Here is a 13,167-nt window from a genome sequence, read left to right as displayed (position 1 = left end):
CAAAATTGGGTGGAAGAAAAAGTCATTTTTCTTTGAATTGCCATACTGGATGTCATTGTATATAAGAAATTTTCTCGATGTGATGTATATTGAAAATATGTATTTGATAGTTTTATTGGTACGTTACTCAATATTCCAAGAAAGTCTAAGGATGACATCAATGCAAGATTGAACTTGGTCTATATGGGAACAAGAAATGAATTGAGTCATGTGAAGAAATGAAATCACACATATCTACCTCCAGTCGCTCATACCCTATCTAGAAAGGAAAAAATTATTTTATGTAAATTTCTACACGAGGTTAAAGTTCTAAAATGATACTTTTTAGAAATTAAAAATTTAGTTTGTACGAAAGACTTCAAGTTAAAAGGTTTAAAGACCCATGATTGTCATGTTCTAATGGAACATTTACTACCAATTGGTATACATTCCATTTTACCTGAAAAAGTTTGACGAGCCATAACTAAATTATATTTCTTCTTCTGGGAAATTTGTAGTAAAGTGATCGATCCTCATAAATTATCGACATTGCAGAGGGAAATTATTGTTACTTTGTGTGAGCTTGAAATGTATTTCTCACCCTCATTTTTTGATATAATGGTTCACCTTAATTACTATTCATCTTGTTAAGGAGACACAACTTTGTGGGTCAGCTTATATGAGATGGATGTATCCGATAGAATGATATATGAAAATTTTAAAAGGGTACGTAAAAAGTAGAAGTCGACCAGAAGGTTGTTTTGCTAAACGGTACATTGTTGAAGAAGCTGTTGAATTTTGTACACAATATCTATCCAATGTTGAATCCATATGGGTTCCTATGTCTCGTCATTCAGGAAGAATAACAGGAGAAGAGATAATTGGAAAGAGAGTAATGACTAAATCAAGGATAGAATGAGAGCAGACAAAATTGTATGTTCTGCACAATGATGATGAGGTTCAACTATATGTTAAAATACATATGGATCAGTTATCTAGTTTGAACATGAATAGGAATCAAAATTGGATAACACGAGAGCACAATCAAAGTTTAATAACATGGTTAAAAAATCACATTAACTCAAAGTTTGATATAAACCGTAGTTCAATTTCAAAGAGATTGAGGTGGCTAGGAAATGGTCTAAGTTTACATGTCTTTTCTTACATCGGTTATGTAATTAACGACTACGTATTTTATACCAAAGAACAAGATGATCAAACCACTATGCAGAGTAGCGGAGTCACCCTCGTAGCTGAACTGATGCATATCTCAAATGCAAAAGACAAAAATCCAATATATGTAAATCTATCATATTTTGAGGTTATCGAGCACATATGAGAGTTAGATTACACAATGTATCGTGTTCCCATATTGGTTGCAAGTGGGTCGATATTAATAATGGCGTTCGAATTGACGAGCCAGGATTCTTGCTTGTCATTTTTAATAGGGTGGATACAAAGATGACCCTTTTATTTTAGTGTCGCAAGCTCAACACTTGTTTTATGTCATTGATCCTACTGGTGATAAATGGTTCATTGTCCTACTGACCAATAAAATAAGTGATGATAACAATAACGATGAAGATGTTGGTAATGATATTTTATTTGAACTGATGATGAAATTGATTCAACTTACGATGATTTATATCTTAGAGATGATCATGATGAGGGAATTTGGATGAATCCATCGTTTCCTATCGTTAAGGGACAAACAAATGTGAATCCCATCTGGAAAAGAAGTAGGGAATCTTAAGGTGTTTAAGTGTTTCATAAGCCATGTAATATGAATTCATCATATAATTTATACTAAGTTCGTATAATTTAAGTGTTTGACTTGTCAAAACTGAGCATTTTAGCATTTAGTTTGAATCGTATTTGATTTTTTGCTTATACCGAACTTGAACTTGAAAAAGCTATGTTTGACTGAGTATTTTCCTTGAAGTTAAACTGATCCCAATCTGAACTGATCATGTAATTTAACATTTAGCATTGATATATAGGTATTTAACTAATAATTTGGGAAAAAAAATATTCAAATATAAGTATTTTACATGAACTGAATTGAAATTGTAGTTTAACATTTAGCATTGATATATAGGTATTTAACTAATTATTTAGCATTTTACAGAAACTAAACTGAAATTGTAATTTACTATATTTAACTTGAACTGAACATAAACTTGTAATTTTACAGCACTTTTGTCCATAAGCGCTGTAAAAGGCTTTTAAAAATGAAATTACAAATCATTTACAAAGTTTTTTGTCCATAAACGCTGTAACAAGCTTTTAAAAATTAAACTACAAATCATTTACAACGCTTGTTCTATAAGCGCTATAAAAGGTTTTTAAAAATTAAATTAAAAATCATTTAGAACACTTTTTGTCCATAAACGCTGTAAAAAATAAAATTACAAATCATTTACAACACTCTGTAAAATGCTCATATAGCGCCTTTTATACAATCTTTTAAAGTGCTTTATATATAGTCTTTTAAAGCGCTTGTTGTGGAAGAGCTGTAATAGGTTAGATCCTTTAAAGCGCTTTTTAGACAAGCGCTATAAAAGGGTCTTTAAGTAAACTGATAATAAGAAACCGCTTCATTTTCCTCTTCATTATGTACTCTCCCTACGAACTTGACAATGCGAAACCTCCTCAGTTTCCTCTTCATTAAGTACTCTCCATCGTCGTTACTCTTCATACGAACTCTACTTACCCTTTTCTCCCTAGTGCGAACCCTCTACACTATTATCCCTACGAACCCTCTCCATATGAACCCTACTGCGAACCCTCTCCATATGTATTTATGCGCCCTCTTCTTGCTGTTTCTACTTAGGCGAAGTCGTAACCCTAAACTTAGTGATTGTTGTTGTCAGGTATTGTATTTATTAATTTGTTGTTGTCACTAAACTGCATATTGAACTTATACTGCAACTTAGACTACTACATGTTGAACTTATACTTAACTTATAATTATATTGTGTGAAATGTGTAGATAAATAAACTTATACTGAACTTATAGTTATACTGTGTGAATTGTGTAGATAATTATACTGATAAAGTTGTCAATACTAAGAGTTATGGAAATGAAGTTAAACGCGAGACCACTATTATGCAAAAGGTCATCAAAGGAAGAAGTAATAGAATTAAATTTGAGGTATACTATACTTTGTTTAAAATTTATTTTTTTATCTTATTTGAAAGGATGCACTTACTCTATGAGTTTATTAGGTGGGATAGAATCAAAGTGGTCAACCAATTGAGTCCAACATTTCAATGATGGTAAGTTACAATGGTGCAGTTGTTCATCAAAATGTCCCAATAACAATTGATGATTGAAGAGATAAAGCTTTGAAGGATGCTAAAGATATATTGTGGAATGATATACAAGTAAATTTTGTACTCCAGTTTTTTGTTACTTAGAATTTTTTCCATTGAAATAATTTTACTCAAATTCTATCTTTATTTGGTTTTCAGTCGGCTTTTAACATTGATGAAGTGAGAAAAAATTATGTGCTTAGAGTTGGAGTAAAAATACACAGAGGATTTAGTTCTCATTTGTAAAATTGCTACTTAAGAGATCGTGAAGGAAATTTGAATGTTGAAACTCCAAAAATATACAAACACTACATATCAAATGAAGAATGTAGCACTTTTGTAGTTAAACGTGCAGACCCCGCTTTTGTGGTAATATTAATTTATTAGCATTTGTTTTTTATTCATATTCATAGCGTACTTTTTTACACGATCATTATTTTTTTATATAGAGTATAAGTATGGCAAATCGCGAGAGAGCAAAAAATCCAATGCATCGATACAAAAAATCGCATACATTTAGAACAAAAAATTACAAGTAAACATCACTTTCATATAATGTGGTAGATTATAAATTATAGTTTATAACTAATATTTTTTTTATGTCTTAACGAATAGCTTCAAGAGACAAAATCCGATCAACCATTATGTTGTCATATTTTGTGATAGGAGGCTTATTTGAATAAGGATAGAGTAGTTGATAATGAAAATATTCAACAAGTGATATAACAATGTGTAAGTATACTATCGCTTTAATATTTTTTAATATTGTCTTTTAGAAATGATATTGAACTTATCTTTTTAATACTACATGTATTTTAGGAGAATCTAGAACAATGTTTTGAAAATCTAGAGGAGAATAAACAAGTTAGTTGCAGGGACATACTTTGTAAGGCATTTAATGTTCATGAATATTCTGATCGTGTGAGGGGTAAATGATTTGGCGTAACTCCAAAAAACTATTTTTCACATGAGAAGTGCACAAATCCATCTAATGAGGAAGCTACTTTCGGTGAAAACGAATAAAGAAAAGCAAATTCCGGAGTGTCAACATGAAATACAACTAGAGAGTGAAAATGGTAGTTGCAACATTGGTCGTAAAAGTCTTCCAGAGGTAATTAATTACTTAATGAAATAAGAAATTCTTTCAACCTAATTGTTTCACATACTTATGTATTAACCATTGATTTAAGGTGTCTCATCTTGTGTGCTATACTTTATTTAAGATAAAAATTACTTTTAATTGCACCACTACCATATTTATTGGTAATTAATATAATTTGATATTTTTATTGAAGGTATTTGTATGAAAAGTTGGTGTGCATGCGCAAATTAACAGATAGATTTTCATTATTATCTTCCCATAAGCTATCCATGTTTAAACTTGATCTAGTTAACGTGAAAAAACAGTTTGTTGATACACTTTTGGAAAATAAAAAGAATGATAAGTTGTTTCTTGCGCCATATAATTCAATGTAATTAGATATTCTTTATCTATATATTTTTTAATTTATGATACTTTATCAGTTGTGTAGACAAATTTTTCAACTAAATTTTTGTTGTTGTGAGCAACGTTGAGTTTTGTTTGTCATTAATGCCACCTCTAAAATTATATACTATTTAGATCCACTGCACGGTCATTATAATAATCACTCAGATGTAAAGAATATCTTTGATACGTAAGTAATATTCATTTATTTCTTACATATATAAATAATGTGTTTGATAATTGAATAATAATCACATTTATATGATAGTACTTTACAAGTTATCCGCGCTCAAATGGGTGCTACAGTGTCAAAGCATAAGTCAAACAACATCACATGGATTTCAATAAAGGTTTGAAATTATTTTTATGAAACTTAATTATATGCCTTTAAAAATTCATTTACAATCAATGCATAAATATTTATTGGCGTACATGTTTTATTTTATAGTGCCCTTACCAAACTAACAACATCGACTACAGATACTATATATTGGAATTCATGAAGGAGATTGTTGATATGAATCAAAATATAATTACAGAAACGGTACATTATTTGAATTATATTTTGATTTTCATATATAAACTATGTGTGTGTGTGTGTGTCTATATATATATATATATATATATATATATTTGATTCTAACTTATTTATGTTCAAATATTATCTCGAATAATACTTTGACAACTCGAATTCAACATACTCTGAAAGTGATCCAACTGAAATAAAGGAAGACTGGTGTCAGTATGTTATCGAACTGAAAATTATATAATGTGTTTATAAGTGAGTTTTCAAATTGTAAATTATTATATATTGTGTATTTTTGTGTGAACTGATCATTATTCTAATTAGTTTATTTTTTGTTACAGTAGGGTAAAGTAAGAAATTGCTGGGAAATTGACATGTTAGAAATTGTCGGGAAATTGGCATGGTGTAAATTGTTGAAATTGCTAATCATTATTCTAATTACTGGCATGATATTGTTGTTGTGCATATGTAATTGATATTGTGAGTATGTAATTGTTGTAAATATGATGTTGTTGTTGTGAATACGTACTAAATATAGCACTGATGTAATTGAACTTGTTGTTGGAAATTGATGAATATGATTTTGGAAAAAAATGGAAATCTCATTTAAAGCTTTTTCAAAAAAATGTCATTAAAGACCTGTTTATACAAACCAACATTTTATGTTTCTTTTTAGAATAGATTTACAGCGCTTTTTAAAATGTACCTATTACAGCACTTTTTTCAAAAAAGTGCTGTAAAATTAGTACAAGAATGCACCTATTATAGCGCTTTTTTAAGAAAATCGTTGTAAAACTAATATAAAAAGCGCGCTATATATGCACCTATTTTTGGCGTAGTGACATTAAAATCAAAATAATTGAAAAAAAAAAAAGAAAGGATTTGAAGTCTTCCTCAATTGGTGAAGGTTTGGCTTCAAAGGGTAAGGGTTTACAGAAATATAGTAAAAATGAAAGGAAAGTCACAGTAGTAGTCTGCTAGTGGAAAATTTTCTAACATTCGATGTTACCATTGCAAAAAGGAGGGTCACACAAGAAAGGTGTGTATAAAATAGTAGACAATAGTGATGATAAGCTTAAAGACAATGGGAACGAAGTTGTTGTACATAAATGTTATGAATCATTAGATGCCTTGGTAGCCTCCAACAATGATTTTGATAAAGAATGGATCATGGATTCTAGTTGTACTTCACATATGACTCCAAACATGACATAGTTTGAAGAGTTGTGTAAAAAAGATTGTGGATCAATGCTTCATGGAAATAATAAGTCTTGCATGATTGCAAAAATCATATCAATTAGATTAATGTTTCATGATGAGTCAGTGAAACTTCTTAGTGGGGTTAGATATGTACCTAAGCTTAAGAGGAATCTGATTTATCTTGGGGAGCTTAATAAGAAGGGATACATGTTTAAAGGTGAACAAGGAGTATTTAAGGTGTTAAAGGAATCCATGGTGGAAATACAAGGTGTTAAGAAAAATGGATTATATTCTTTTAAGGCTAAAACTGTAAATAGTTCAATTGCTACTACAAGTCTAAGTCTCTATCAAAGCCTGAAATATGGCCCATGAAACTTGGCTATGTTAGTGAGAAGGGCCTCATTGAATTGGAGAATAAAAACCTACTATGTGGAGATAAGGTTGAGAAGTTGAGATTATGTGACCATTGTGCGTTTGGCAAGGTTTGCAAATCAAAATTCAATTCATAGCAGCAAAGGACAACAAGTTCTTAGGATTATGTTCATGTTGATATTTGGGCACACTCAAGAAATCCTTCACATTCTAGTGCAAGGTATTTGTGGCTTTTCAAGAAAGTTGTGGATATATGTTCATAAAACTAAGGATGAAACATTTGAGAATATTAATACCTCAAAAACACTTGTTGAAAACCAATTTTGAAGAAAGGTCAAGAAATTGAGGACTAACAATGACCTTGAGTTATGCTCAGATGCTTTCAACAACTATTGTAGTACACATGGGATAGCAAGCCGCAAGACTACAATAGGTATGGTACCCCTTAACAAAATTGCTTGGGAAAAAGGTTCAATAGTACAATTCAGGAAAAGGTAAGGTGTATGATCTTAAATGTTGTTTTGAAGAAGACTTTATGGGTTGAGACTATCATGATTGTAGCTTATTTGATCAATATGTGTCCTTCAACTACCTTGAGTATGAAGACACCTAAAAAAGTGTGGTAAGTCATCCACCTAACTTTGAGAGGCTTAAGGTGTTTTGTTGTATTGCCAATGCTCATGCTAGGCAAGATAAGTTGGAACCTAGGGTTGTAAAATGCATGTTTCTTAGATATCTAGAAGGAGTTAAGGCATACAAGCTTTGGTGTTTGAAGCCATGACAAAAGTCTTGATTTTGTATTCAATGAGTCCACAATGATTTTTGAAGCTGACAAGACTGATAATGTAAAGGTCGTCTGTTTGAATAAAGACTTAGATCCTGGAAGATTAAGTTTTGAGATGGAGCTTGCAGTAGGCTCAAGGCAAGCTCAAGTTGGTAGATTATCTCTTGATGAAGACAATGAGAAATAGAACCTAAGAGCTATAAGACTACTCTAACCTATAAAGACAATGAGAAATGGAAATAAGCGATTAAGGAGGAAAAGAGATCACTCTACATCAACAACATCTGGGAGATGATCAAAAGGCTTGCTAGTTCTGGACTAGTCACCTGCAAGTTGGTTTTCAAAAGAAAATAAGGCATTCAAGTTAGAGCTAAGCAAATTTAAGGCTAGTTTGGTTGCCAGGGGGTTTACTAAAAGAGGGATATATTTTATTGATGTTTTTTCATTAATTGTCAAGCATAGGTCAATAAGAATCCTCCTAGCTATGGCTTTTGAATTTGACTTATAATTGGAACAAACAAATGTTAAGACTGCCTTCTTGTATGGGGATCTAGATGAGGCAACTTGGGGGGTTTTAGGCAACGGGGAAGGAGGATTATGTGTGTAAGCCGATTAAATCTCCATATGGACTAAAGCTATCCCCTAGGCAATGGAATAAAAGGTTTTATAAATTCATGTCAAATATCAAATTCCAAAGGAGCAAATTTGATCCCTGTGTCTATTTCAAATTCCTTCATGGAAATTTGTTTGTAAATCTGTTGTAGAATGTGGATGACATCCTCATAACAAGCAACAACGTTGATGAAATAAGGAAATTCAAAGTTGACCTAAATAAGGAGTTTGAAATGAAGGATCCGAGGAGTACGACGTGTATTTGAAGAAAGTCCTGTGTAACATCCCAATTTTTTTGAACAATAGTTAATGAAATTCTAAACGTGAAAAAAATGGATTAGTAATTTTGTTTTTAAACAAGAGTAACACACACACACACAGACAGACGAAATAAACAATGAAAGTATAAGATTTTTTTTTACTAGTGATAGCAAGTCTCTAAAATATCTCTACCATGTTCACATACTTAACTCATGAACCGTAGATGGTTGTGTCCCTATATTGTTTTGATTGAGTATGTGACATGCTAAAAATAAAATGGATCTAAGGACCAATAAATAGGGAAAGGACGCAACACTTTTTAAGTGCTATTGCATTCTACATCCCAAGTGTATTGCGACCTATTTCCCTTGCTACTTTAATAGCCTTTTCTATTCTCAATGGTTTTCTAAACTATAATTGTAGGACTCCTCATAAGAATAATTCAAATAATAAAGATATTATAAAAAAATGCTCCTACCTCAAATTTGAACCTAGGTCCTTGCACCAAAGGAACACATATGTTTTACTAATTGAGCTACAAGATTACTTGTGTATGAAACTTTTATATCACTCATATGTATTATTTACAACCTTGGAAAAAAAAAATACCGTTGAGGCAAAATCTCAGATCAAGTGTGTTGAGAAAAAACAAATAATTAATTAATCACTAATCATAATTATGATTATTATGCTATTTAACTTGTGTTTTAGAATGATTTATTCAAAGATAGATGATTAAGTACATTCATACAACAATCAATGTTCTCACAATGAAATAAATCAAGAACATCATGTCTTATTTTAACTTGAGATTGATTACAAGAATATTCTAGTTTATAAAAGAACATTACGGTTTATCAAGGAACATTCTGGTTTTTATTAAAATATAATTTTGGTTATTTCTTTTTAAGGACAAAATGAAAACAAAATGTTCTCTATAGTTCAAATCTCAAGTTAAGAAATATCAAGAATACATAAATCACTAATCAAGTCAAGATCTCAAGTTAAAGGTCCAAAGAAGAAAAACAGACTCTAGATCGATGACCAAATTGATCTCCAGATTGATGAGTTGTGAGTAAGGACAACAAGGACAAAGATACAATGTTGTTGAACCTTTTGCAGAAAGTTCAACATGATTTTTAGATAAAGAATTGACACGTCACAACTATTCAATCACTCACCCTTTTCCTTACAACACAAAATCAATAATGTTCTAGTTTTATAGAAGAACATTATGGATCGAATAGCACACATGCCTATTAAAGTTCAATCTGGACAAACTTTTTGCTCAAGTTAAGTAAGAGATATTTTGAGCCTTTATGACCCTCTATCCATCTATAAAAGGAACATCAAGGAGAAGACAATTGCAAGAGTTTTTAAAAGCAATCATTCCAATACTTAAACAATCATACTCAAGCAACCAAATTCTTCACTCAAGCAAAATTTCAGCTCTCTAATTATATTCAAGGATCTATTTATTGAGATATTGCTGTTAATCAATATCAAACAAGTGTTGAGTAGATTTTGATCCTAAACCTTTTTATCATACACAACATTTGAAACTCAAGTCTATCTCTTAAGATAGTTTGAGCATGTTGTAAAAATCATTTTAGTTATTAAAAGATAACATGTAAAAATTCTTTCTGGACTGAAAAGTAACCATAAAAATCCTTTCAAGGTTGAAAGGTGTATTCTAAAACTGATCAAGAGTGATCAAGAAAGATAGTATGAAAGCAAGAACGTTCTTGTGCCAATCACATTAGTAGAAAACTCACAGATTGTGAGGACTACACGTAGCCCACCTTTAGTGAACCAGGATACATAATTGTTTGATCTTTTATCATTATTGGTATTTGTTTCGCACTCACTAATCACATATCACCTAGAAATAATCTACTTTATTCATTTTTAACTCACCCAGAACATTATGGACTTTTTGTTTGAAATCAAGATTGATCTTTAGTTATTTTAAATTAGATTCAAGTATTAAGATTTTAATAAGGGATCAAAATTTATATCCCTTTCCTTGTGATTGATATTGCTACTTTAATTGGTATCACACATCTGCCTATAAGGTTATGCACCTAACAAGTGTTAGCGGAAAAGATTGAGGAAGCAATTGCAAAAGCCAAGTATTTTTGAGGAATGATCATCAAATATACCACCTTATTTCAATAGTACAAACTAGTATTTTTGGAAAGCAAAAATGCAACTGTTCCTTAAATTAGAGGATATAGGAATGTGACGAATCATCACAGATGAAAACTTCATACAAAGAATTGATCAAAGTGATCTAACATCTGCTGAAAAGAAAGAAGCAGTCTGCATAATATAAGATAAAGCTAAGATACTTTTAAACTATAAAGCTCAATTATTTTTGTCTAGTGCCTTGACAAGAGAGGAAAGTGAAAGAGTTGATCAGTGCACTACGACCAGAAAAGTATGGGATATTTACAAATCATCATGAAAGAACAAGCCATGTCAAAGAAATAAGAATTGATATTGGTGTACGAAAATTTGAACTATTCGAGATGAATGAAGGAGAAACTATTGATGGAATGTATTCAAGATTCACAACTATAGTAAATGAAATGCGCTCCTTTGGCAAGGCATACTCAATCTTAGATAGAGTAAGAAAGATTGTCAAATGTCTCCCAATCATATGAAGACCAATGGTCATAACCATAAGTCAAGCCATAAATCTTGAGACATTCGAATTAGAATAACTCATGGAAACTTTAAGAGGACATGAAGCAGTGCTTCAACAAAACAAACCTGCAAATAAAGGCAAGATAGTAGCCCAAAAAGCTTCACAAAACCTTCAAGAAAGCTCATCCTCGGAACAGGATGAAAAAGATGATTCAGATGAAATAGAAACTGGTCACGAAGAAGTTGATAAGAAAGTAGTTATTCTTACAAGAAAAATTAAAAGAATGATGAGAATAAGTGGTCATTTCAAAAGAAGTTTTCCAAGCAAAAGAGAAAACTCTAAAACATAAATAGATAAACTTCAAATCACATGTTATGGGTGCAACAAATTAGGATATTATAAAAGTGAATCTTCCTTGAACAAAAAGGCACCAATGAGAATTCCATTCAAGAAAAAATCCATGATGATCACTTGGGACAATTCTGAAGAATCAGACACAAAAGATAATGAAGAAGCCAGCATGTGCCTAACGGAAAACTCAGAAAACGATGAGGTAACCACTTATGAAATTTGTCCTTTATGCGAACACATGGAAAAATAATTTGATCATCTTTTAAATTACTCTAACTTTCTTGCTAAAAAATATGGTTCATTATATGAACAAGTTTGTAAAGAAAAAGAGAAACTCAAGCGAAGAATGATGAACTCAGAAAAGTCATTCAAAACCTATAAGATTCCCATCTTAAAACATTCGAAAATCAAAATGAAACAAGTGTCCAGAACGTTCTACAACTAAAGAGAGTAATGTTCTGCTCAAAATAGAAATTTAGAATCTTAAAAATGAATTCTTAAACTTTATTAAATCCATGTAAATTTTTCAAACAATTATAGGATCTCAAGTAAGAATCTCTGATAAAGATAGACTTGGTTTTGAAAACTCTCAAAAGCAAAACTCTATGAAAATTTTTGTGTGCCAGAAAGGAAATAAGATAAATTCAAAACAAAATGTTCTTACTTCAATAATAGTTGACATCTTCTCTAAACCCCTAGTTGAAGAAAATTTTAATTTCATAAAAGAAAAATTGAAAATCATAAAAAATCCAAGTAACATCCTTGATAAAATCTAACCAGAATGTTCTGGTCAATACAGAGAACGATCTTCATTTCCCTCCGATTCACATCAATCTTCCTTTTATTTTCAGTTTTAGTGAATTTAAAAATAAAAAAAAAAAATTCACAACAAGGAAGCGAAAGTAACAACTCCATCTTTCATGCTCCCAATAAACTACTGCTCTAGCCTCGTCATAACCTATTTTCCTTCTTCCCATACCACTAGTCACTTCTCAACCACCCACTCCTATAACACCCAAGCATGTCACTTTCTACCTAATCTCTTATCAAAAACCTTTTTTTTCTTTCATCAAAACCTCTGTATTTCTGTTTTCTAAAACTTACAATTTTTTGTCTTCTCCATTTCTCTCAAAAAAAATTCAATATATTGTTTAGTAAGTTGTGTAAGCCCGACTCACACATTTTAAGTTTCTAATCAGTTTGGCCTTTATGGTGTGATTTTGGGTATGATTTCTCAAGAATTTGGTAGTTTATGTCAGTATTGTTGGTTGATATCAAAAATGATTCAAGTTAGTAATGTTGTTGAAAACATATGTGAAGTTTGTTAGTGGTGTTTTTGAATTTGGGTTTTCTAGAAAAAAAGAAGTTTTTTTTGTCTTCTTTGTTCAACAATGAAAGCACCCAAACGTAATAAATATTGTGCCAAGAGAAAACAAAAGGATTTTTTTTTTTTACAAAATCTATTTTGGACATTAAGAGATTATATACAGAGGAGTATGAGTTTGAACGTACAATATTCAATTCTTTTCTAGAGATATTTTTACCCCTAAAAGCTTTCATTTAAAATAGCCGAATGAAAAAATTTCTAGAGGAGTGGAGAATATTAGTGTATCTTCTCAACATGTATAGTT

The sequence above is a fragment of the Cicer arietinum genome, chromosome 8, assembly GCF_000331145.2.
Source record: "Cicer arietinum cultivar CDC Frontier isolate Library 1 chromosome 8, Cicar.CDCFrontier_v2.0, whole genome shotgun sequence".
NCBI classification, from domain to species: domain Eukaryota; kingdom Viridiplantae; phylum Streptophyta; class Magnoliopsida; order Fabales; family Fabaceae; genus Cicer; species Cicer arietinum.
This window is presented reverse-complemented; position numbering follows the sequence as displayed.